Below are 22,839 nucleotides of genomic sequence, written 5' to 3' on the forward strand. Positions count from 1 at the left end.
AATAATTGTGGTATGTTTGGTGGCTTTAGAAAACAGAATTTTACAAATGGAACAGATCTTAGAAATCAACTAGCTCAATTCTCTCATTTTACAAGTGAAAAAACTGAGGTGCAGAAAGGTTATGTGACTTTCCTAAAGAGAGATACAAATGCTTCATCAAAGGTAGTGGTTAGTTAAGAATGGAGGTGATTAAAAAAAAAAAAAAAAAAAGGGAGGTGAAAAAAAAAATGGAGATGATGGGCAAATGTGATAAATATTGAGGAAATCAAGGTCAGGACGTGTTTGGTTGGACTGTGAGGTAAGGGAGAGAGATGAGCCTGGGATCATTCTGGATTTCAGGCTTGGGTGCCTGGGTGGATGTTGATACTGTTAACTGAGACAGAGAATAAATGAGTGGGTTAGGTTTGAGAGTGGGGGCAGATGATGAGTTCAGTTTTATTTATTTAAATTCAATTTAATTAACATATACTGTATTATTACTTTCAGAGGTGAAAATTCAGGGGTTAATCAGTTGCATACAACAGCCAGTGCTCATTACATCACGTGCCCTCCTTTGTGTCCGTCACCCAGTTACCCCATCTCCCCACCTACCTCCCCTCTGGCAACCCTCAATTTGTTCCTATAGTTAAGAGTCTCTGATGAGTTCAGTTTTAAATGTCAAGCCTGAGATGCCAGCTGGACATCAGGTGAAGTTTGAGTATTTCAATAGGAAATTCTGAAAAGGTTTGGGTGGAGAGGCAGAATTGGGAGTTATCAACTTACTGGTGGTAGTCACATGAAAGTGGATGAAGTCACTGTGCGGGGAAAATACCCACCACGGAGGCAAACTTGGGGCCTGCAGATGTGTTTTGTTTGGTCTAAAATAAAAGTTTAACAAAGTTCAAATTAGTGACCGACATTTAAAATTTAAGAAATTTTATGTAAGTATTGATTTATCTTTGAAAATGAGGGTCTGACAGCACCAAGCCAGCACTCTTGGTTGGCAAAAATCTTCCAGAGCTGAGTAGGGACCATGAACTTCAGTTCTCCATAGTCTCTAATCATGAGCTTCATTCTTTTGTGTTCAGTGCCTGAGAAGGTCTAGGCTTTTGGGTTTCCAGCTTGATGTAGCATAACAAGATCAAGGAAGAAAGAGTTAAGGAAAAGGGAAAGAAAGAGGATTCCCTCGAAAACTGAGAGATAAGAAAAGAACCAAGAGGGCTTGGTAACAAAGAGGCAAAGGGATCAGGGTGGAAGGAAGGAGAAGCAAGTCTTGCAAAACATTTGAAATTGTTTCAGCTGCATTATCTGGTTTTTTTCTAGGCCCAAAATTGAGGAGTAATTTTTGACATCTTTCCTTTCCTTTATTGCCTTACATAATCCATCTCCAAGTCTGTCATCTCTAGCTCCAAATTATTCTTTAAATTCATTTCTCTCCATCATTTCTTACAGCATCAGCGCAAAAGCAACTTGCTCTCTTTGCATCCTTTGTCTCCCAATAGTTCATTGTATACACGACATCTAGGGCGGTTTTACAAAAACAGATCTTGTCACTTGCATGTCTAACTCTTCACTGGCTACCCATCACTGGCTACCCATTACAGTTCAGATGAAACCCATGCCGTTTATGATGACGCAGATAAGCTCTACAAGATCAGGACTCTACTTGCCTTGCTGATCTCATCTTCTGTTCTTTCCCTAGACTCCTTTCTCACTTTCTTTCATACCCTCCCCATAGCTTTCAAACATGTCGATCCTTCTCTTTGTTGTTCTTCCTCCATCTCTTGACAGAGCTGACTTCTCAGTTCAACAGGCCTCTTCATAGTTACTTCCTTAACATCTCAAACTAATGGGGCACCCTCCTTCCTTTAGTTTCTGAGCAACTTTTCTCCTTCCACACACTTCTGATCTCTGGGAACGCATGTAGATTTGTTGAGTTATTCACCGTTTACTTTCTTAACTAGAAAGTAATCTCCAGAAGATAACTGTTTTGTTCACTGCTGTACACCGCCCCCCCCCTTCCGTTAACACTGCTTGCCGGGCACACAATAGGACTTTAATAAATTGTGGAATGCATATGCACACTACAGTTATATATACCAGGTACAGGGTAAAATAAGGAATAAAAAGTGCACTACTGTTAATTCAGTAATTTTTTTTTTTTTCTTAAATGTCTATAAGATTTTGCAGTTAGAAATAACCCGGTAAAAAGGTAATCCTGCAAGGAAAACCCAAACCGCCCCCGTCAGACCACGCTCGCCCGCCGCAGCTCCGCGTTTGCGCAGACCTCTCCCGGGCGACTCCGCCCAGCTTTTCCGGAGGGGGCGGGCCGGACAGGCTGCGGTCCAGGCGCGCTTGGATGACGTCACTAGGCGCGGCCCGGGTAGCCCTTGGTAACCCGGAGTCTGCGGAAGTGGAGACCGGTGGGCAGGCGGCTAAGACAGGTAACCTGTACGCTCCCTGTTGGGTCCATGTCTTCGTCTTCTCTGGCTTCTTGATGGCGGCCAGCACAGCAGCTTCCCATTTGAAGGCGACCGGGAACCCTCTTCAGTCCTCATCTTCCTTCGGTGGGGTCCCCTTTCCCTCTCAGTCCTCCCAGACTGCTGAGGCTGAACCCGTCCTGGGGACTTCGGCTGAGCGGCCACTTTTTTCCGCCTCAGCACTCCCGGTGCCGATGGACACTGACTTTCCTCTCCCCCGTAGCACAGACCATTCTTCAGCCTGCATTTGCCTCGTTCTTGCTCTCTTGCCTCCAGGCCCACTTCGCCCACCCTTCTCCGGTTCTTGCCCCATAAGACTCCTATCCAGGCTTGTTTAAGGAGATACAGTTTACGATTCTTTTAAATTCCAGTTGGAGTGAAACCCAGCCGCCTTCCCTGCCCCCGCAACTGTCTACTTCCCCGCTCCTAGGATCCTTACTGAGAACACCAAGCTTTGAGTTTTGGTGTCCCTAAAGAGCATTCGTACTGGCGGAGTTTTGTCCTTAACGCATGTATTTGTTGAGTAAGGAAGTAGCGTAGTAATGTGAAAATCTGTTGTAATAATAAATGATGCACATGGGATCCAATCAGCTGTTGAGATGGATGAAACTGCTACAGCATTTCATTAAAATGTTCCTTGTTTCTGGCTTTCAAGCAGTGGTAACAAGTACCTTTGCAAAAAGTTAGCCGTCAAAATAAATAAGCAACAGAACCCCACTAGGAATGTTTAGACAGAAAAAAAAAATTCATCTTGTTGATAAAGGAATGTGGGTTATTACAAAACCAACCAGGGTAGCAGAACCCCTCTAGGAATGTTTAGGCAGCAAAAAAATAATAAAAATTCATCTTGTTGATAAAGGGGTATGGGTTATTACAAAACCAACCAGGATCGATATGGGAGGAAAGGAAGGGTTCTGAAATCTTCGGTCCATTGAAGGTTTGGTTTTGTATTTTTTTGTATTTTGTGTTCCATTTTTGAATAAAGCATATCTTCCTATAATTTTGAGAAGCCTGCTAATGACTTGCTAATTGGTAAGATTAGATTCTTCTAATATTAGGGGGACAAAGTAGAGTAAGATTAGGGAATAACAGTCACTTATTGTTAACCATCTTCTGTATCTCAGGGATTGTGTTTGACACTTTGCATATGTTTTCTTCTTAGCTCACACAACAGTCTTGTGAGTTAGGAATCTTTATCCTCAATTTACAGAGAAGAAAACTGAGGCTCAGGTATGTGAAGATAGCTTGCCAAAAACTCATAGTTACTGAATGGTGGAGGCTTTAAGTTCAGGTCTGCATATTTAAGTGCCTATACCTTTTCTTTCTTTCTTTCTTTCTTTTTTTTTTTAAATAACTCTACTATAAATGATCAAATTCTAGGGTTTCACAATAGTCGCACATAATTCTCTGAGTTTATTAAGTGATCAGTCTAAGTGATGAGTTTATTCTCTTGATCACTCTAAATAATTTGTATTATCTTCAGTATACTAAAGTTCTTACATACCTGGAATTAGAACACCCAGAAAGCTTAATTTATGATCCTCCCCACCCACACACACACTATCCTTATCTTTAAGATTGAGATAAGAGGCGAGCACCATTGCTCAGTATAACCCTTTTTAGACCCCTCAGGGAATGAGTAATTCTGTATTGTTGAAAGTTTTACCCTTTTAGAAATGAAAATCATACTGATTGTTTTGGATGGAAAAATTTTTAATGCCCTAAAAAATTCCTTGCCTTCTTAAATACTAAGTATACTGACATATTTTAACCTTTTCTTGTATCTCAGAGCAGTCATTCTAAATATCACTTACTGTCCTGTGTTGTGATATAGTGATTTTCTCAGAGCTTTTATTGTATTTGACTGCCCAGACTGCTTTGCTTCTTGAGTTTGCCTGTACTTTTATGTATTCCATTCCTCAGTGTCACCAAAGGTTAGTAAACCATAGTGATTAAAAGCAGGGTTTGGAAATCCACACTTCCATTATTCAGGTTCTAGCTCTCCCAGTTACTAGCAGCTCAGTGAGCCTGGACAAGGTAGTTGACCCCTCATTTGTAAAATGTAAATAATAATTTTTTTTTTCAGAAGATTGTTGTGAGGTAAAGTGAGTTAGTGTCTGTAACAAATCAGGCATATTGGAAGAACCATGTAAGTGTTTGCTAATATTGTTAGTCTGGTTTTGGCCTTATGTATCATTCCTTGAGTGATATTTGATATATGGTATTTATGAGTTTACTGGAGAATTAAATTATCCCAACTAGAGTGCCTTAACCTTAGCCATTCTGGGAAAATGCTAATTTATTAAATTAACTTTTGTTGTGCCTTTGAAATGCAATATGCCTTTTGGTTGTGGTGTTTGGAATGGAGACTTCAAATATTTCATGTTTTTATGTGTCAAAATAACTGACTTTTTTTTTTTAAAGTTATTTCTTAAGATCTGAGCCAGTGGTTTTTTTGTTTTTTTTTTTTTAAGATTTTATTTATTTATTTGACAGACCGAGATCACAAGTAGGCACAGAGGCAGGCAGAGAGGGAGGGAAGCAAGCTCCCTCCTGAGCAGAGAGCCTGATGTGGGACTCGATCCCAGGACCCTGGGATCACGACCTGAGCCGAAAGCAGAGGCTTTAACCCACTGAGCCACCCAGGCGCCCCAAAATAACAGACTTTTAATTTCTGTTTTGAATTTGGAGGATATTTCAGTGGTTAAATTATGGTTTACCAGTATATGGGAACCCCCTCTACTTTTGAATTGAACACGGGTTGATTTACACATCCATTTATGGTGCCCTGCACAGGTATACTGTTGCACTGGTGTTATTATTCTGTGTGGATAGATGCCTCATCATAAAACCACCATTGTGCATTGGCCACATATAAAGGCATTTTTTCATACAATCGTCTTTTTTCCTCTTCAACGAGCTAAAAAAATGACTATCAGCAAAATGAAATAATGTTCCTTTTTGAATTTGCGAAGTATGTACCCATTTTCAAGCATGTGTTTTAAACCAAGTACAGCTAAGAGTTGATATTGACTCCTTTGGTGTCCATAGTCAGGAACTTGAAAATAAGTGATCTTTTTTTGTTTTTTTTTTTAATGTTATGTTAGTCACTAAGTGATCTATTTTGAAAAATTTTAGTACCATTAAGGCTGATGCTTATGTTGAAGGTTACTGTTGAAAATACAGGTTGTATTTTTAGAAGATACTTTTTGATTGTGGTAAAATACTCATAAGATTTACTATTTTAACCATTTTTAAGTGTATAATTCATTGGATTAAGCACATTTGCACTATTGGTTTAATTATCACCATTATCCATTTCCAGAATTTTTTCATCTTTTCCAAACAGAAAACTCTTCACCCATTAAAAAGTAATTCCCCATTCCCTTTCTTCCCTGTCCAGCCCCTAGTAACCTCTGTTCTACTTTCTGTTTTTCTGAATTCGGCTATTCTAGGTGGAGTCCTGCACTATCCTTTTGTATCTATTTCATTTGGTAGATTTTTCAGGGTTCATCTGTAGTAGAGTTCATTCATGTGGTAGCATAGATCAGAATTTCGTTCCTCTTTATGGCTGTATAACATTCCATTGCATACATATAGCATATGCTATACTTCCAACGCATATTGAATTATGCTTCTATATATTCACTTCATATGGTATGAACTTAATACTTGGTGATATGATTTGTGAAATTCTAGAGGATGGGGATGGAAATATCAGTTGACATAATGTTATTGAACAGTGAACAAAATACCTGGTAACAGCGTTAAACTGGAGCTTGAGCCTGTATTACAGTGTGATTATTCTTCTCACCTAATATTTAGTCTCAATATAGTAGGAAAATAATAATCATGATAACATCACCTGGTATTTCAGTAGTGTTTACACTGTGCCAGACATTATTCCAAGCACTTTACCTGTGAAGTAGGTACTATCACCGTTCTCTTTTACAGATGAAGAAACTAGGCACAGAGAACTTAAATTAATTGAATTGTTAAATTTACAAGGCTGGTGGGTGGTGAAATTGGGATCTGACCCCAGGCTGGGTGGCTCTAGAGTTGATTTATCCTATGTTTGATGTTGACACTTGGCTCAGTATCAATTTTGCAATGTAAATTGTTTTGCCTGCCACATTCTTCCTCTATCCTCTCTTTTTTATACTGTTTTAAAAATAAAACATTACTTCCGAGCTTAGTTGGCAGTGGAAGAACATCTGAACTCAAATTGTCAAAAGGGTGACAGGTGCTTCTCATTTGGTTGGGGCGATAACATTTGAATGGCATTCAAACTGCATTTTCACAGCTTGGTTCATGTTTCTTTCTCTTTCTCTGAGAGCCTGTGTTTGAAAAAGCAGAGCCTGAAATGTTTTAAGATCTCATATTGCGGGACGCCTGGGTGGCTCAGTTGGTTAAGCAGCTGCCTTCGGCTCAGGTCATGATCCCAGCGTCCTGGGATCGAGTCCCACATCGGGCTCCTTGCTCATCAGGGAGCCTGCTTCTCCCTCTGCCTCTGCCTGCCATTCTGTCTGCCTGTGCTTGCTCTCTCTCTCTCTCTCTCTATAAAAAAAAAAAAAAAGATCTCATATTGCATATCGTGTTGGTGTTTGACTTTAGATATTGTACAATTCCCACATCCTATTTCTGTGGGTAAAAAGAGCTTTTTGTTTATAATCCTGTTTCTGACTGTCAGAATGGGTTATGGTTTATGGCACATTTATTTTGTTGCTAACTCATTACTCTGTATTGCTTGATTCCTGAAGAAATTATCTTGAGATAGCATTTTTAGATACATAATCAATTTCACTCTCATTTTTTCTTGGCTTTTTCCTTTGCTTACATTTTATTTCTTTGACACTTGCAATTGAAGGTTTAGTTTCTGAAACTGATGGGAATTGGGATATGCTTGATAGTTTTGGCAGCAAAGGAGAGACATCTCAGCCTATTTCTTTTGCACTCATGATATTTTGTGTATGTAGCAAGCATGGTGCATATTTGGAGGTGTGAACCGTCTGAGTAATGTCTGGCAGAAATCAAACTATAGAATGAATGTTGAGGATGCAAAGGGGCCTTAGGTATTTCTCTCATACCCTTCACTCAGCAGTTGGGAATCTGAAGCCTGTGATGATTAAATGATTTGCTTATATTCAAACAGAATCCATTAAAAAAAAAAGAAATCCAGCATTCTCTGTTCTTTTGAATCATACCTCATTGTGTTTGTGTAGCATCTCTATTTGTAAGAGGAGACTCCCTTTTTTTACTCTTAGGTACTTAATATTATATATGTTTTAGGTGACAGAGAATGCCCGGAATTGGCTAGGTCGCCAAGAGAATGAACCAATATGATGGATCCAAGTGATTCGTAGGTTAAGTCAGTAGGGCTTTGCAATTGTTCTTTTGTGGGTGAGAGTAAGAAATCTGGGGTATTTGGGTACTGGAGAAGATGGTGGTGTCGTTCATTAGGAAAACTTAGAAGAGGTTGGGATTGGTGTATGTGTTCAAAGTGACCAGAGGATGGATTTCATTGACATGTTAGAAAAATTGAAGCTAGAGCTGGGGGGCACATCAGCATCTAGGAAGGGGGAGATGAAGCACCAAATCAGTAGGAGGAGATGGAGTGGTATCACAAATATCAAAAGAAGAGAGAATTTTAAGGAGGGTATGGTCATGTATGTTCATACTCTGAAATTCAGAACTGGAAGAATCTGCAAAAGTTGATATATAGTGAGTCATTTGCTTCCACTGTGGAGTTTTCGTGGCATGGGAGGGGTGTGCAGTGGCCTGGGCAGGAGATGGAGTGACAGGGATAGGGAGTGAAGACAATTCTTGTAAGGAATTTGGCTATGTGGGGAGAGAGAAGAGTTAGAGAAAGATGTGGAAGTAAGGAAGGGTTTTTGTTCAGTTGTGTTTTTTCCCTGTAAGAAGAAATTGGAATAATCACTTATTTCTGAGGTGAAAAGGGCTGAGAAAGAGGAAGAAGTTGAGGGAAGGAATTTAGGGGATGGATGAAGCAGGGTCCCAGATGTCAGTGAAAGATGATAGAGCACAGGCCACGATCAGGGAGTGCTGGGACAGGAAGGATACCCACTGCACCTTTCTGGGAGGTCTGGCTTGAGGAAGGGTGGGGAGAGATATGGATAAGTTTATAGGATGGGGAAGGAATATGTGCAAGTTCTTGTCTGATGGTGGCAAGATTTCTTAAGCAGGTAAATTTGCTGATATTGAGTGCTGATTTGGTGAGGTGAGGGAGAGGTAGAAGCTCAGAATAGTCACTGAGGGGAAAGAACAGGAGTTAAGGGGGCACTAGAGAGAGACACGAAAGGTTGCCTGCCTGGTAATGCGGGAGGTCCTGTTGAGGTTGGAATCTGTGAATATGTAGTGTCTGCCTTTTTCATGGTCATGTGATATTTATTTAACTTTTTTTTTTTTTAAAGCTTTGATGAGTTCAGTACACTGAGTTTAGAAGTAGAAAACTTGGGTGGTTCAATTGTTGAAAGTTAGGTTTTATAGAACAGGTGTCAGAAGGATGAAAGAGCAAGAGAATTGAGGTTAAAATGTTCTAAGAGTGATTGAGGAAATGAATCACGTTATCCAAAGAAGGCCACAGAGAGATTCTCAACTTAAGAAACATTATAATTCTCCCTCATAGGGGCTGCCCTGTGCATGGTAGATGTTTAGCGTCCTTGGCCTCTACCTACCAGATGCCAGTAGGCAACCCCTCCAGTTGAGACAATCAGAAATGTCTCCAGACATTGCAAAATGTCCTCTGAGGGGCAAAATCATCCCCCAACTGGAACTTCTACCCTAGGGCCAGAGGGAGCAGATGCATTGAAGATCATAGAAAAGTCGAGGGACTGGAGTTCCAATGTAGTAAGAGTTGGTGAGTAAGCAAGAGAAAGAGTAGGAAGAACAGGAGGGCATGCTCTGATATTAGATTATTAGATTATGGAAGTATTTCAGTGATGGAGCTGTTCCAAGTAATGAAAATGTCAAGAATGGACCATTGGTTTGCTGAGTGGAGTGAAGGCAAAGGTTGTTGGCACTGAGTGTAGGTAATTTTGGGAGAGGGAAAAGAGCCAGCAGATAGTGATGGAGCAAGCTGGGGAAGCAGCTGAGGAACAGCCTGAGTTTCTGAAATGAGAACAGAACTAAGATTTTCTGAATGCTTGTTTCCTTACTCTATCCATTCAGTGTTTCTCAGCTCCTTTTGTAACGTAACGTTATCAATTCCCAGATCTTGTACCTCCCTTCTGTAATGTTTTAAAGGTGTGGAATTTATCCAGTTTAGTTTCTGTAGTACTTTTTTTTTTTTTTTTTTTTTTTTTTTTTTTTTAGGTGAGCAGTTCTTTTTTCTTTTTCCATATTCTCTTGATCTGATTTTGTGGTCCTTTACCTCTAAATATAATACTTTCCAAAAGGCCCTGGTTCTGTGCTGTGTGACCTATTTTCAGGGTATTTCTTTTGCATTTGGGGATCTCGTTATGAAGTCTGCATTTTGGCAGAAGTGTCAACATATCCTTAAGTCTTACAGCCTCTTAGAGCTATTCTTTTCCCTTGCTTTCCCCGAGCCCCATTGTCTTCTCTTTTGTTCCTTATTGTTTCATATTTGTTTTTAAACTGTAATTATATGTATGTACAGTGTTGATTGAGAAGTAATTACAGTGGACTCGGTAAGCTGGACCATAAACTACTTGTAGAATACGCCTTTGACTGCTTTCTCCTGTGTTCAATAAATCCATATTTCAGTGGAACGTTTTTTGTGTTTTTTGTGTTTTTTTTTTTTTTTTTTACTTTATTTAATGAGCTTACCTTGTGTTATTCATCAAGAAAGACTGGGCACTAACTCCTACTTCTTTTACAAAGCATTGAAAAAAAAGATCTTAATCTACAGATACAAGCTAATGTAGGTTTTTTATTATATCATAAGTGCTGTCATTGCAAAATAGGAAGTAAGTAGGTGGCATTAAAAGCCTTGACATTTTTACTTGATTCTTATGTGAATTATTTTTTGTGGATGCTTATCTATTTGATCAATATGTTATACTATATTTGGTAAGGAATAATAAGTAGCTCTATTAAGGAATATGTTGTGATGGCTAAATCCTCTAATGGTGATTAAGAAATGATATTTTATGACTTTATTTCCATACTTAACTATGAGGATTTCCAAGAAAAAGATTAATTGGTTACCTCAGTAAAAAGTGATGACCATTTTTTCATAAGGATTTGATCTGTCTTGGTGTATAGGAGAAATGAATTGTTCTCACCAAACCGCAAAGACGGACTTTCATCCGAAATAAAAAAGCATGCCAGAAGACAACTTATCACAGAAGCTGTGCTTTAAAAAGCAATCGCATCCATCCCATCCATTGTTCTCTAGCGGCAAATGACAGTAAACGATTTTTGTGCTCAGTCTGCAACCACACTCAGTATGTGGACAGATACAGGATTCTTTACAGGTCACATTGGAGCACACGTATGCCCAAGGACTTTGACTGTTGTTCGTGACAAATCATTCTGATTGTGAACATGGCTAAAGACTTTTTTAATATAGAGAGTGTTTTAGGTTCTGGAAATCCAATGATTATGTTGTGTTTCGTCATGTTCTTACAATAATTTAAGGAAGTCATATTTTTCACACTTCTTGGTAAATCGTTAATGTTATGCAGTATTTGCAACATTTAACCAGCTTACTGCTAACACTTTAAAAACACGTTTCCCTGTTGGTGTTGTTCTGTATCATTCGCCAGGTTTATTCTGTTTCCTTACGTGTATATAGGAAAGTCTCAAAGAAAAATAAACTGTTTAACCTTACTTTTTAATCTTCCTAATTAATTTTAACATGCGTCCCAATTACATATGTTCAGTTGTGTATTCAAGTTGGAAAGGTAGTGGTGACTGTGAAGATCTTCTAAAGATAACTGAAGCTATAGCAAATGAATTTTTTATCTTGCTCCCAAATACTATTCAATTTCTAGGAATTACTTTAAATCTCTTCTCTTGGAAGGAATAACTGCATACATGTTCAGTTCACCACTTAGAACCTGATGCTAGAGTATATTTAAAATCTAATGGGATGGATTTGAAAGCTATTTATAGGGAGTGGAGCACCCATTTGTAGTGTGTAAATTCCAGACCTATCTCTCAGTGGAGAAATCTGTTATATATTTATTCCCATGGAGGACCAGAATGTAAGTTATGAGATCTGAATGTTGCCAATATTTCTATTGAATCTAATTTTGCCCTTAGACACAGTACTCCTCACCAGAGTTGTCTGTAGCTATAGCCCTGTGACAGTCACCAAATAAATCACTAAATGGAGGGAGCCTGTCTTGATTTCTGGCTAAAGGAAATGCAGTTTCCTAAGACAGGAACAGAGGGACCTCTTGCCCTTCCTACAGCTTTCCTGCGATAGGAAGTATGGTTTCCTATAGAGGAAAGAAAGGTTATCCATGCAGGGTAGGATGTGGGGGCTATAGGTTCAGACAGAGTTCAGGAATTAGGAGAGGGATGGGAAAGGTGTTCATCTCTGCAGTTGCCAAGAAAGGACAAGTTTTTCACCCGTACTGCAAGTTTTGAATGACGGGAATTTCTTGAAGAAACTGAGCCGAGCCCTACACAAGAAGCCCTGTAGAAAGTGGTTAGAGGGGCGCCTGGGTGGCTCAGTGGGTTAAGCCTCTGCCTTCGGCTCAGGTCATGATCTCAGGGTCCTGGGATCGAGCCCCGCATCGGGCTCTCTGCTCGGCAGGGAGCCTGCTTCTCCCTTTCTCTCTCTGCCTGCCTGTCTGTCTACTTGTGACCTCTCTCTGTCAAATAAATAAAATCTTTAAAAAAATAAAAAAATAAAAAAGAAAGTGGTTAGAGAGTTTGCCAGATGGAGGCTTTTTTTTTTTTTTTCCTTCTTCCAGCCTCATTGAACTTCACAGTGAATCTTAATAATGCTGGTTGTGAGGAGACCAGAGTTAGCTTAAACCACTGGTTCTCAAAGTCTAGTTGCTAGACCAGCAGTGTTAGTATCACCTGGAACTTGTTAGAAATGCAAATTCTTAGAGGCCACTAGTTGGTATTTTAACAGGATCTTCAGATGATTCATTTCAAGTTTGAAAACCACTGGCTCAGGCAACTCAAAGTGGTTCAGAACCTCTTTGCCTAATTGTGGTGTCAAAGTGACAGTGTTGAGAAAGAATGAGTGAAAACTGCATTGCATACTGGAACATCCTTTAATCTTTATTAGGGATGAAGTTCTTTTTACAGAGTATGCTTTTCAAGTTGTATGTGTTTTCTAGTTGAAGGGAAGAAGAGATGTGGGTATCTACACTATAGATTTAAAAGGCTTGTTCATGGAGAATATTCCCTGTTCATGGCTGCAGTTCACGCTGGAATCTAAATTCTCCCAGACCGCAGTAGAAGACAACTTTTCACTTTGCTTTCTTTTTCATTTTAAATATTTATCCCTTGATTTCCTTTTTGTACTTTGTGTAGGCAGTGACCTGTGAGAATCTTATTTTCATGGCTTTTTGATAGCAAGAGTTCAAGTAGCTAAATGGATCAGAAGCATTAAAGTAGAATTGGCCCTGTCCCTGGAGATTCTGATTTAAAACATCTGACACAGTGTCCAAGAATCTGTACTTTTTAAAAATTAGACTTTTTTTTTTTTTTTTTTTTTTTTTGAGAGGGGAAGGAGTGGAGGGAGAGGAGGAGAGAGAGAGAATCTTAAGCAGGCTCCACACCCAGCGAGGAGCCTAACACAGGGCTTGATCCAATGACCCTGAGGTCATGACCAGAACTGAAATCAAGAGTTTGATGCTTACCTGACTGAGCCACCCAGGCGCCCCAAGAATCTGTATTTTTAACAAGCACCACTCTCATTAGCCTGCCCCTCACCAGTTCATTCTCAGGCACATGATCTTCAGACCACACTTTAAGAAACACTTTTTGGACTACAGTTTTACCCTTCGGGAGTTCTGAAATAAAGATGTTTTCCCAAGTTTCTGAAGATACTCACACATATGAATCTCTTAACTGCTAGTAATGAAGCTATCTGCATGTTTAATATCCACTGGGAAAGTGTACAGAGATGCTTGGGGTAAAATTCTAGAACTCATGAGTATTTTTCCTGGGTTACAAATGCCCCTAAAAGACCAGTTTGAGGGACACCTGGGTGGCTCAGTTGGTTAAGTGGTTGTCTTTAGCTCAGGTCATGATCCCAGCATCCTGGGATCGAGTCCCATATCGGGCTCCTTGTAGGGAGTCTGCTTCTCCCTCTGCCTCTGCCTGCCACTCTGCCTGTGCTCTCTCTCTCTCTATGACAGATAAATAAATAGTCTTAAAAAAAAAAAAAAGACCAGTTTGTAACGTGATAACACAAAACCAGTCAGATTTAAAAATTTATTGTTCTGTAATTCATGTTTTCTGAATAATCCTAATGAAGCCTACGTTTACATTTATGGGGCTGCATATTAAAACTTCACACAGAAAAGGAATGAACTAAATTGAGAAAATATTGGAAAAGTATATCTTTTCAGTCTCCAAGCCATGTGCTAGAGGCCCACAAGGCATCAAGAGTGTTAAGAAAATACTATGTCTGTGAGCCTACAGGCTAATACCCTAAGTTCACTCTGAGGGGATGGCAGAGATTTGTCTAAAATGATTTAAGATTTTTTTTTCCTGCATAGAATGATATAAAAAATTATTTTATCTGGCATCCAGGAAAATGATTCAAGACCAGGAATTGGGGCAAGAAGCATTTCTCTCTCTCTCTCTCCCTTCCCCCTTACCCCCCAGTTGTCTTTGGAGAGAGCCTCTCCTTACTGTCTTTCTCTATGCCTCACTATCCAGGATTCAGCTGGGGCCTCTTGGAATGGATAAGAATAAAGGCAGTGGCATGTAATTGTTTCACCTATTTAGGATGGATAACTACAAAAAGAGGTAGTCCCCTTTGCAGTGAGAAAAGGAAGTTTTAAAAAAAGAAGTGATTAAATATTTCAGTGTCTTCAGTGTGGTTTTGTGGAGAGGTGTGGGGGTGTTGTATCATGACAGGGTAAGCTGCTCTTAGGAAGCTGTTTCAAAGCATCCACAGTACTAATATTTTAAAATGAAATCTAACCCGTATTTCTTTTTAGATGGGAGGAACAGGTGTGGTAGAGCCCAGACCCTCTTTACCCCAGAGTACTACTTTAGAAGTGGGCCCTTTTGCTGGCTTTCAGTACTGGTGTTGGCAGGAAGGAAGCAGGGTCAATAAAAAGCCTTCCCCACCTGTCCATTAGGAAGTTGGCCTTCAGCCAAGTTCAGCTCTGTTTGACAAGCAGAGCATGGCAGTAGCACCTGAACTGTACCACTCCATGCCCAAGAACTTGTAGAGATGACCTAGCATCCTGTTCTTTCAGCTGCTTCCCTTATGGAGACCTATTGCCGGTCATTTTCTCTACCATCCATTCCAGTATTACTCTCAAATACCTTTTCTTGGCTGAATGCCAGCCCTGTGGTGCCCACTGCTAATGGACCTTTATAGAGTAGGATAGTCCTAAATTTTGCTGTAAAGTGGCTTTCTGAACATTCTGATTTCCTTCCTTATCATTTTTTAAAGTGTAGCTATAGATATGTTACCAGGCTCAGCTGTTTTTTTTTTTTAACCAGTGTTTTCTGGATTTGTATGCAAGATAATTTAAAGTGGTACATGGATAAGCATCTTTGAATTTTAATAGTTATGTATCTCTTTTAATATATGTGGGGAGATGCAAGTTAGCATTTAAACTCATGTTTTCATGAATTTTATAAAAGGTGAGGCAATGGTCAAGTGGATTGAAGAAAAAGTATTTAATAAATAGTAAGATGATGGTATGAGGATGGCAAAAATATGGTGGTACATATATGACTGAAGTTTGCGAGGTAACTCGGGGCTTACATTTTTTGTAATAGTCTTTAAAATAATGTACGAGAGGGCGCCTAGGTGGCTCAGTTGTTAAACATCTGCCTTCAGCTCAGGTCATGATCCCAGGGTCCTGGGATCGAGCCCCACATCGGACTCCCTGCTGGGCGGAAGCCTGTTTCTCCCTCTCCCACTCCCCGTGCTTGTGTTCCTGCTTTCATTGTCTCTCTCTCTCTCTGTCAAATAAATAAATAAATAAATAAATAAATAAATAAATAAAATACAAGAGGTGGGTGGGAGGATGGGGTAATTGGGTGAGGGGGTTAAGGAGGGCACATGATGTGATGAGCATTGGGTGTTATATGAGACTGATAAATTATTGAACACTATATCTGAAACTAATGATGTACTATATGTGGGCTAATTGAATTTAAATAAACATTAAAAAAGAAAAAAATAATATACAAAGTAAATTCTAAGGTGGAAATGCCTTGCCACATTGGAAGATGTGTACTTGGCGTAGCATAGTTCTTTAAAAATTCCTATTCATATCGATGTGCATCTCTTTTAAAATAGCCCTTTTAAAACACTAAGCCTGGGTGCCTGCGACTGCCCCTGGCTCAGGTCATGATCCTGGAGACCCAGTATCGAGTCCCACATTGGGCTCCCTGCTCACCAGGGAGTCTGCTTCTCCCTCTGACCCTCTCCTCTCTTGTGCTGTCTCTCACTTTCTCTCTCAAAAACAAAACAAAGCAAAACAAAAAAACTAAGCTTAAAATAATCCTTGCTAATATGTTTTTACTGAATCTTTTGTTGTAAATTATATGAGATTTTCTATCCTCTATAGGACATGGGTAAGAAAACGACTGTAAAGCTTTGTTTAAATGGTTTGGTGTTCTTTATTTTTATTTTTATTTTTTTGCCACTTTTAAAAGTAATAGATTTGGGGCATGGGGCTGGCTCAGTCAGTAGAGCATGCGACTTTTAATCTCAGGATTGTGAGTTCATGCCCCATGTTGGGTGCAGAGCCTACTTAATAAATAGCTTTATTGAGATATAATTTACATACCATAAAACTCACCCTTTAAAACGTATAATTCAGTGGTTTTTAGTATATTCAGAGTTGAACAACCATCCCCTGTGTCTAATTTTTGGGTATAGATCACTCCAAGAGGAGCCATGGGCAGTCACTCCCATTCTATCCTTTCCTCAGCCCCTGGCAACCACCTCTGTCCCTGTGGGTTTGTCCACCCTGGACAATGGAATGGTATATTATGTAGCCTTTTGTGTCTTCCTTTCACTTATCATGATGTCTGCAAGGTTCATCCACATTACAGTATAGAGCATTCTTCATTCCTTTTCATGACCATATAATATCCCATTGTATGAATATATCACATTTTATTTGTCCATTCAACTTTTGATGGATATTTGGGTTGTTTTGCGGCTTGCTTTCTTTCTTTCTTTTGTTTTTTGTTTTGTTTGGTTTTTTCTTAAACAATACTTGAAAATACCTGGGGTCTTTGAAGCCATTACTGAATGACTTTCTGGGTGTGTTGTAGAGGAGACTCATGCAGTGTGTGGGAACTGGATTTTGAGTACTTTGTTATCATGGATTCAAGGAGTCTATTTTTTTGCTAGTAAAATATATTTTCCTGTGAGCTGGAGCAGTGACTATGTTTCCATAGCAGAACATTCATTAATAAAGAAACTATTTTCATAATACCTCTTTAAGGACTGAATTTTCAAAATAGCTTCTATTTAAAAATAGTGTTTTTCAACAATTTTAGAAGAGGAAATGTTACTGAAAAAGCTGATATTTTTGTCTATATTTTCTTTTCCGATTTCTTTATTTTTACCCGACTGAACTCTGTAACCCAGCTCTATTAATCCAGATCCTGTTTCTGGTATATGAATATTTATAGACAATAATAAATTATATTCTCTTAATGGTGCTTGAAAAGTTTTGTTAACTTTTATCCCAGCACAAGAATTCCTGGGTGGTCTGATTAAACCCTCATCTTTAAATATTAACTATCAAGTCAGTTCTTTTTATTTTTAAAGGTTGTATTGACTGAATTATATCCATGAAAGTGTACAGTAGTTATTTTTCTTGGGCCTGTGGTGTGCAAAGCACTTCATAGAGTAATATGCATCTTTTATCTACCTTTTGCATCTGCTGAAGTCATACCTGATTTCAACATTGTATCAAATTCTGCGGTGGGGACAGTTGGTGAATTTGAGTGTGAACTGAGATAATGAAGGTTCTAGAAACTTTGTCGTGTGAGAATCAGGTGAAAGAACTGAGGTTGGGAGAGAAGATTCAGGCAAGTGTGTCATTACGGCTCTCCCAGACACTCAGAGCTTGTCTCGTTCTGGAGAGTTTGGGTGAAAGAAGCATATGTCATCAGGGCTGGTACTCCTGCCAGCTGAAGAGGCCTAAAACAGGAGTTTGTGTTCTAATTTTCCATCCTCATACACCTTTCCACCATCTTCTAGTTGTGGGAATGTCTTGTCCAGTGTCTGAGGGTAAGAATGATTTCTGGACAGTATCTTGCCTACTCAAGAATATGTGGCATGTTATATTATTACATGAATACAGGACTTTATCTTAAACACATAGAATACAAACATGTAGTGTTGTTTATTATAATGTGGTTTTATTAGGTCAGGATTTAAATTTACCTTCCATTTGGTGTATGTGGAAGGTTTTGCCACTCCTTAAAATGCAGGGACTTGTAAAATAGTAGCAGCAGAATATGGTGTTGTTTAAGAGTGGTGGGGAGACTGGTGATGTTGGGTGTCCATGTTTGTATGGGGATGCGGGGGTAGTTCTTGAGCTTTTTCAGTGTTGCTGGTCTCATTCAACTTATGATTTCGAATATAATGCACTTTGCTGTGCTTTAAATGAGCATTTTTGATCGAAGCTTGGACTGTACCTGAAGCAGTAGACTGTAGTGCTGAGTCTACTCTGCCTATGAATCTAAATTCAGATTTAGATTCATAGAGCCTATGAATCTAAATTTCATAATATCAAATAATAAATATCAGAGATAATCAAATTCTGCCATCTAATAACTGTGAACTTGGAGAAACATCTTAATCTCTCTAGGCTTTAATTTATTCATCTGTAAAATGGAGATGATAGACCTACCTCACTGGGTAGTGAGGAGTAAATGAAATGTACTGAATGTGCCTTGCCTGTCTGATAACAAGCACCCAATAGATGTCAGATGCTGTTGCTAATTATTGCTCATGGTTGCTAATTATTGCTCCTAGTGTATAAAGGTCCAGTACTTTCTTGAAGATTTCTCGGTAGTCCAGAGGAGTTCTGAATTGACTGAATCTCCGAAGGGGAAAGACTCTGGTCTCCCTGCTCTCACCAAGGCATTCTAGGTTCATGATGCTTGCTTGGGACCAGCACATTCTAGGGAGGTTTGGGATGAATGGCATTTTCCTGGCTGGCCATAGTCTGGATCTCTTCCACACTTTGTTCCCGGAACCTCTGAAACGTGGAATGTTTGTGGATTGGGTGTTTCTCTGGCATTTTTTCAGAAGTTCATGGCTGAATGTGCAGATATTCCAAAGAAGCACTGGAATGTCAGAGCACTTTGAAAAATTGTACCACCTTATGTTATAGGAGAAAAACAGTATATATGTCTCAAGGGAGATACGGTAAAGGACACGAAAAAAGAGTTTAAGTTAATAGGATGACAGAGTGTATTATATCTAAGTCTTCATGAGTGTCATAAAACTATATTCAGTTTTCTATGATTGAGGCATCCATTCAACTAGTGTCTTTTAAACATTTATTCATACTGCCTAGTTTTGTCCAGGAGAGAGAGTATTACAAAACCCCTTGGTTTTTGTTCCCGACACTGCTTCTCAAATCCAGATAGGAACTTCATGCTCTTTTCCTGGTGGCAGATTTCCAGGGCTCATCCTGGTTTTCTCTCCTCTCCACCCAGTCCTTTCCTGGGATTTTATTTTTCCCAAGACTGGCTGCAAATTGGCTACACTTGCTTTAGCTTTTACCTTTCCTTGTCCCCGCAGTTATCTTCAGATCCTTTTGGGATTCAGGATTTTACTGTGAATCCTTATGGAAAAAAATAGAAAAAGGCTAATAAATGCAGGGTCATTTAAAGATTTGGAGTTTTTACAATGACAGTTACCAATTCTGTGCTAAGACAGTAACTGATAAAATTGTAACGGAAAGACAATGAACAACTGGGGCTTCTGTCTTCCTTGTGCTGAACACGAAGCTACCATATTCTGTCTCTGATTCACCTTGTATCTCCCCCTATGCCCCCTAAAAGTCCTCTCCAACACTAGTAGAGATTGATGAAATCAAGAAAGAGCCATCATGATCTTCGGTGACACCAAGCAGGTAGTTTGCATTTCCGAGGACCTCCTGCAAGGATGATAGTCAGTTTTAATATGTACCCAGGATTTGCTTTAATCAGATGACAGACATAGAGACAAACTGCCTTTGAAAGAAGAGTTTAGGGGCACCTGGGTGGCTCAGTGGATTAAAGCCTCTTCCTTTGGCTTGGGTCATGATCCCAGGGTCCTGGGATCAAGCCCCGCATCAGACTCTGCTCAGCGGGGAGCCTGCTCCCCTTCCTCTCCCTCTGACTGCCTCTCTGCCTACTTGTGATCTCTGTCAAATAAATAAATAAAATCTTAAAAAAAAAAAAAAAGAAGAGCTTATTATTTACAGTTCCCAAGAGGAGGGGGCACACCAGCAAGGAAGCACCAGGGTTGGTCGGGAGGCAGAAGGAGCAAGGGGAAAGCATGAGCCTGAGTCTTTATTGTGGTTTCTGGGGGATGACAAGGCAGGGCGAAGTATGCAGACTAGGACTGGCTAGTTTGAGTGATTTTGGAGGGCTCTGGGCTATAACGATGGTCCCTAGTCCTTGGTATCTTGTCCTGGGAGGGATTAGGGTGGGGGAATATTGGCTTGGTGTTTGAGAATTAGAGGAGGTGGTTGAGGGTATGAGCTCTGGATTGGCTGGTTTGTACATTAGGTGGCCCTGGTAGGGCTTGTCTGGGATCAGCAAGGCCCCAAGATGTCAAAGCATCATCAAATACAGAAAGTAAACATGGTGAACAGACATTCTATCCAATGGAGCTGTATTTATCACAAAAGGGTTCTTTCAGCAGCATTTTTTAATTGAATGATACAAAGAATAGTAAGCTGGCTGCCTGCACTCTAGGAGTTTATAGTCTGCTTAGTAGATAAAGCTATCACATATAAAATAGTGACTACTCATGCAGGGCACAAGACTATGTGCCAGAAAGATCTACAGAGTGCAATGGAAGTTCAGTGGAAGGAGAGACGGAGTATCCTAGAAGCAGTAGACGGTAGTGGTTAAGAGCACAGACTGCTGGGCTCATCTGGCTTCATCATTTGTTCGCTGTGTGGTTTTGAACAAGTTATTTAATCCCTGTGTTTTAGTTTCCTCATCTGTAAAATGAGTTTAATAATAATAGTCCTCATCTCGTAGAGTAACCTGAGGAGTAAATGAGTTAATACACAAGAAGTGCTTAGAACAAAGCCTCGCACTTAGTATTCAGTGTTCACTGTTAGAACTGTGGAGAAAAGTTCGGTGCAGTGGATAGAATTGACTTTTACCTTCAAGAGAAGAGAGAGGGGCAATGTTCCCTTTCTGGGGCCTGGGTCGGTGGGTGGCTGGAAGTGGCCTGACAAAGTCAGGAAGTGGGAGGTTATTCTGGTAGGATGAGATCGAAAAAATAGTTGGTAAGAGTTTTGAATGCTAAGGAGTTTACATTTTCCTTTAAACAATAGACATTCATTTGAAGTGCCTTTTTTTTTTTTTTAAATAACAGAGACAGGATGTTAAATTTGTGCTTCCGGGAATCAGTCTTGGTAAGCAAGGTTTTGGAGAGAGGTGAGGCTTGGTACAGAGTGTTTTAGTCAGGGTAGGTTAAGTTAGCATAGTAACAAACAACTCTAAAACCTTTGTGTCTTTAAAAAAGTAAAGGCATGTTTCCTGCTTATGCTGCATGTCTGTCGCAGCTCAACTGGGGGCTCTACTTACAATCATTCAGAGGCGCCCTGGCTGATAGAATAGCTACCTAGCCACCATTTCATATTTGTTTGCTTTAAAGAGGAGAGAGCACTCTGGAAAGACATGTACTACCAGTTAAATATTAGGCAATCACAGGCTTCTGAAATTGCCATCCTCCCATGTTTGAGGGTTAGAGACCCAGGAAGAACTGGAAATATCTGTAAATAGCATGAATGACTGCTCACCACAAGGGAGACTCATTTCGAAGGCAGTATCGTAGTTCAAGTACATGGTCTTGGTTTCTGGATCCAGGTTGTTTTAGGCAACGTGGAGAAGAGCTGGATAAAAGAAAGAATTTGAAGGAATAGAATTTAAAGGTTCACAATTGGGTAGAGTTATAAAGGTGGGAAGAGTCAAGATGAGACAGAACTTTTAGACCCAGTGGAAGGTGATGCTTCCATGACAGAAATCGGGAAGCCGCTGTGTGTTAGGGAGTGATAGGGGGTCAGTTGGATGCCCTGCAGGCCACCAGAGCCGTGCTCCCCGAGGACGAGTCGGCCGTCCAGTGTCACCACACACTGTGGTTGGTCTACAAGGAGATAAGGACAAAAATAGAGAGTCATCATTCATAAACTACCATAGTAATTATTTTTTTCCCTCATTATGGTTTATTCTTTTTGTGCTTATGTTAAATCTGATAATAAAATTATCAAGCTTGTATTTTGTATGTTTTTTTTTTCCTTTTCTTTTGTGATTTGTTTTGGTTATGTTTTACAAAAGTGTTGACCTGTAACAGGGTCAAAAATAACCAGCCCTTCACCACAGAGAGTTTGAGACACATTGCTTTGGAAGTGACAGGGACTGCTGGAGGTCAGGAGGTAAGTCCTTTCCATAAGGAGATTAGTTGAGTACGGGACATGTGAGCACAAGACAGACTACAAAATGAGAAGACGGCGCAGGACTGGGCTTTGGGGGAACGTCCATTGTTTGGGGGCAGATAGGTAAGAAGGGGTATAGACTGTACAGTCTCCCAGGAATCATCACAGGTGATGGGAGATTAGTAGTGACAGATGCCACAGAGAGTCAAGGAAAAGAACTGAGGTCAAGCTAGATTTGGCAAGAAGGAAGTCATTGTGGATGTTTAAAAATAAACTTCTAGTGAAGTGGTGTGGTCAGATACCAGATTTCAACTGTTGTAAGAAATGTGTGATCATAAAATAGAAGAGGGTATGAATTGTTGGCTGGAAAAGTTTGATAGCAAAACAAAGGCAGAAGCTGGAATGGTAGCTGTTGGGCCAAGGACAGGAAAGCATATTTTGCTGACACTGGATTTTTGGTTTTTTTGTTTTTGCTGTAGGAGAACCTGAGTAGCTTTTTTTTTTTTTTTTAATTTTATTTTTTATAAACATATAATATCTTTTTATCCCCAGGGGTACAGGTCTGTGAATCGCCAGGTTTACACACTTCACAGCACTCACCATAG

The 22,839-nt window shown here is 39.8% G+C and overlaps 1 protein-coding gene across 4 annotated transcripts in view; it reads left to right on the top strand.

Annotated features, from left to right (window-relative positions):
• Positions 1-2,394: 2,394 nt before the first annotated feature.
• The window catches only part of LOC111139084 (chromosome unknown C9orf3 homolog), a 353,105-nt gene continuing 332,660 nt past the window's right edge, over positions 2,395-22,839 (top strand). For all 4 annotated transcript variants that reach the window (XM_022491219.1, XM_022491218.1, XM_022491220.1 and 1 more), the window contains exon 1: positions 2,395-2,423. The gene's annotated coding sequence lies outside the window, so the exon portion shown is untranslated. The remainder of the gene's footprint in view (positions 2,424-22,839) is intronic.

Source organism: Enhydra lutris, unplaced genomic scaffold, assembly GCF_002288905.1.
Source record: "Enhydra lutris kenyoni isolate GAN:26980312 unplaced genomic scaffold, ASM228890v2 scaffoldscaffold95, whole genome shotgun sequence".
NCBI classification, from domain to species: Eukaryota; Metazoa; Chordata; class Mammalia; order Carnivora; family Mustelidae; genus Enhydra; species Enhydra lutris.